Below are 4,553 nucleotides of genomic sequence, written 5' to 3'. Positions count from 1 at the left end.
AGTCTTCCATGGAACCCACTGTCTGTCAAGATGTGAAAATGATAATGAACCACTGCTACTCATTTCATCCTTTAAAATGATTTCTCCATTAGATAATTGAAAAACAATTGAGGTCAGCACAGTGGCTTATGCCTGTAATCCCAGCACTTTGGGAGGTGGAGGCGGTCGGATCACCTGAGGTCGGGAGTTCGAGACCAGCCTGGCCAACATGGTGAAACCCCATCTTTACTAAAAATACAAAATTAGCCGGGCATGGTGGTGGGCACCTATAGCCTCAGCAATTCAGGAGGCGGAGGCAGGAGAATGCCTTGAGCGCAGGGGGCGGAGGTTGCAGTGAGCCAAGATCGCACCATTGCACTCCAGCATGGGCGACAGAGACTCTGTCTCAAAACAAACAAACAAACAAAAAAATTGAAACAAAGTTTTTCTTTCTTTTCTTTTTTTTTTCTTTTTTCTTTTTGAGACAGTTTCGCTCTTGTTACCCTGGTTGGAATGCAATGGCGCGATCTCGGCTCACCACAACCTCCACCTCCCAGGTTCTCCTGCCTCAGCCTCCCAAGTAGCTGGGATTACAGGCATGTGCCACCACGCCCAGCTAATTTTGTATTTTTAGTAGAGATGGGGTTTCTCCAGGTCAGGCTGGTCTCCAACTCCCGACCTCAGGTGATCCACCTGCCTTGGCCTCCCAAAGTTCTGGGATTGCAGGCGTGAGCCACTGCACCCAGCCAAAACAAAGTTTTTCAGTCATGGATTATGGATAAATTGAGGTGAGGTGCTATAAGGACAATAACTGTTTTCAAGCTCCCTAGCAAATCTAGTTTGCACTACATTTGAGAAACATTGCCCTAGATCCAGCTTGCCCAACTATATTAAATGCAGTGGGAAAGGTCCTTGTCTTTCCAGAAATCTCAAGAAAAGACCTCCCACAGATATAACACGGGTTATATGTCACTCCAAGTACAAGTACTTTCCCAAAAAGGAGAGGACCTATTGATGCAAGTCAGACATTTTATCCATGGCATGGAAATAGTTGTCAATTGCAAGTAAAATAATTTTAATAACATTTGGGATGAGACTTTTTTTTTTTGAGATGGCGTCTCGCTCTTGTCACCCAGGTTGGAGTACAGTGGCACGATCTCGGTTCACTGCAACCTTCGTCTCCCGGGTTCACGCGATTCTCCTGCTTCAACCTCCCGAGTAGCTGGGATTACAGGTGTGCACCACCACACCTGGCTAATTTTTTGTATTTTTAGTACAAACTATCTGGGGCACACCAGATAGTTTATGCTAAATATGTGTTTCAGTGCTAAATATCTGCTTTTGTATGTCTGGCACTTTAGGACATGTATCATTTTGACCTCTGTGGGGGCTGGAACTGAGTAGCAAAGGTCAATGATGCAGACCCTCCATGGTTCTATGACCAAGGCTGGTAACACTTTGCATGTGCTGTGTCACATATCACGTGCTGGAAGAATTAAACACTGTTCATATAACTCTGCAGGGAGAGGATAGCTGTAAGCTTCAGTCTGGTTTCTTTTGGACTCTCTCCCTATGTGCCTTTTCCCTTTGCTGATTTTAATGTATACCCTTTTGCTGTAAAAGAAAAACTGTAATTATGAGTATAATAGCTTTTGTTTTATTCTTTGTTATTTATTTTTATTTTTGGACATGGGGTCTTGCTCTGTCACTCAGGCTGGAGTGCAGTGGCATGATCATAGTTCACTGCAACCTCAAACTCCTGGGCTCTGGGAATCCTCTCACCTCAGCTTCCCAAGCAGCTAGGCCTGTAGATGCAAGCCATCATGCCCAACTTATAATAGCTTTTCTGGGTTCTGTGAATTATTCTAACAAATCATCTATCCTGAGAGAGTTCTTGGGGATCCCTGGTACACCAAAGAATAAATGATGTCCAAATGTGAACACACTTTACCTATTTCAAATAACATGAGAGTTACTTAAAATTTCCAAACTGTTGCCTGAAATCCAGAACAACATCTGCAGAGGTATCCTTGACCCCATGTTCCTGGCTTAAATATGCCATGATAGTCCAGAAAAATAACATCGCAATTTCCAAAGATTAGGGCTGTAGCAAAGAATCAACCTTCTGGAGTAAAGCAAGGCATCAGATTTAGAAGATATTTTTGACTAATGGAGTTTTATATATCAAGGAGGCCAATATCGACCAATTCATTGAGTAATTGAACATAGCATTCCTTTTGATCTGCTTGGTTTATGCAGGCCAAGTGTAACTGGGGAGGGATTATCTTCACTTAAGCCTCCTAAATTGAGGTCTCAGGAAGTGTAATTCCCCAAGGTAAAATGGAATGCAAATTTTCAACACAATGTCATAACCAACCAAAATCTCAGGAGGGATAATACTTACTTTGCTGTCTTGTTATTCAAGGATCCTTACCTGACTACTCAAGTTTGGAGACTCCAGGGAAGTCAGTATCTCTTCATTCTATCATTCAACGGAAACTTGTTTGTGCAGACAAAAAGCACACCTTTGACAGCTTTAGTCCTTTCTGCATTGAGAAATTCCTGTTTGTTTTTCATGCTTAGGGAAACATTCAAGGAATGTTTTTCAGACCATTTTAATGGAATATAGCATAAAGGCTAAGAGTATAGTCTCTGGACCCATATTGTCTGGATTCCAATCCTACATGCACTAATTACTACTTGTGTTAATTTGGGTATGTTTCTTACCTTTTCTAAGCCTTATTTTCTTCATCTGTAAAATGAAGATCATAGTATTCACCCTTATGGTGTTTTCGAGTACTATTGAATCAATCCAGGTAAAACACGTAGTACCCAGAAAATAATAATCACTCAATAAATGTTAAATATCATTGTCATTATCATTATCATTAGTCAATCTTCATTTTAATCTCAGTAGCACTTTTAAAGATTTTGATCCTGTAACTGCTATGACATGTCTTCTAAATGTCATTATATATTTTAGCTGCCTTTTCCTGGTCTCATTTTCATGATCAATCTCCTTTACTAGGGCAGTAAATGATAAATACACCATGCCTCAATCCCAGGACACCAATTTCTTCTTGTGTTCTTCACAGTTGCCTTGAGAAGTCTGGTTTATTTCCACCCTTCAGTTGGCAGTTTACATACTGGTAACTCCCAAAATTTATCTCTCTGTCACCAACCCCTATTCTGAACTCCACATCTCAGTATCCAATGGGAATTCTTGCCATCTCCACCCAGTTGAATAAAAGGCATTCTAAAATCATATGAATAATACGTAAATGCAAAAATGAGATTTTTATCTCTCATCTCTGTTTTTCTCATACTCACTGCTATTTCCGTGATTGCAGTCACCAAGCCATTTCCTTATGCAAGCCAAAATCTAGGGGTCAAGATTAATACACTCTCTCACCTATTGTATCCAATCCATTACAAGGTCCTATATAATTCTCATATATTTCCATATGTTAGCATCTCAACTGTGAAGACACCAATGGTCAAGTATATATTAAACAACCTTGCACCTACAAGATTGATAAACATTAAACTTTGAAAATCTCCTCATATTCTAAGAATTACTAAGCCTGATTGCTGTCAGTTTCCCAAATTACTATGCTACAGGCATTCATATAGCAGTTAATGTTAGTTTCAAAACAAAATTGATAATTATGCTGTTATAGACATTTGGTTTTTAATAAAAATTATACATGAGCTATAAAAACATAACAAGATTACATGTCACTAAGAACTGATTTGGTTTCCACTAACGAACTATAAGCAGTTACAACTAGATTTTGCGACTTCTTTAGTCACTTCTTTTAATGCATGAGCACTCCAGTTAATTATTGAGTTGACTTCATTTACATTTTCAGTGTCTGTCAAAAGGAATATCAACCATGTGTCTCAATAATTCAATAAATAAAGCACATGACAAAGTTGAGTTTGGATTTTAAGTATAGATTTTATTTAAAAATTAAACTAATAATTTCATGTGAAACATCAAATTAGCTAAACATTAAATTAAATTCCTTAATCTGGGGATATCTTGAAGGCGCATTGACTTGTAGCTATACTGAGGAAAAGAATGTAATATATGACGCAAATTTAACTCAAATTTATGTTCAAATGACATGATATTTCAGGATTATTGTAATGCAATAGAAAACTTTTTAATATCTCTTATAACATTTGTTATTCTGATAGTTTAGAAAGCCAGGATTACATAGTTCTGTTAACTCCTTCAAAGGATATTAACATCTTTCATTAAATGAAGGAAGGACAAGAAAAAATATGAATTTGACATCGAACATTATAGCACAAAGGTTGAAATGGCTTAGTGGATGAACTTTTCTGATCATTGGTAAAATTAACATTATCTAGACTGTTCTGAATCTGGTGATTTCAGATTTTAGAATCCTAGAATCTCAATAGAACTACAAATATCCAGCCTAACTGCTTAACTAGTAAAATAATCTGTTTGTAATCTTTCTAAAGCATGGTACCACTTCTACCAATGCCTTTATAAACAATACTTTATGGGTCCCAAATCACCAAAAAAAAAAAAAAAAAAAAAA

At 37.9% G+C, this 4,553-nt stretch overlaps 1 long non-coding RNA gene across 1 annotated transcript in view; it reads right to left on the bottom strand.

Annotated features, from left to right (window-relative positions):
* Positions 1-1,089: 1,089 nt before the first annotated feature.
* The window catches only part of LOC105532153, an 11,762-nt gene continuing 8,298 nt past the window's right edge, over positions 1,090-4,553 (bottom strand). Inside the window, exon 2 of the long non-coding RNA XR_001004924.1 lies at positions 1,090-2,557. This is a non-coding gene — a long non-coding RNA (uncharacterized LOC105532153). The remainder of the gene's footprint in view (positions 2,558-4,553) is intronic.

Source organism: Mandrillus leucophaeus, unplaced genomic scaffold, assembly GCF_000951045.1.
Source record: "Mandrillus leucophaeus isolate KB7577 unplaced genomic scaffold, Mleu.le_1.0 Scaffold937, whole genome shotgun sequence".
Lineage (NCBI taxonomy): Eukaryota > Metazoa > Chordata > Mammalia > Primates > Cercopithecidae > Mandrillus > Mandrillus leucophaeus.
This window is presented reverse-complemented; position numbering and strand designations above follow the sequence as displayed.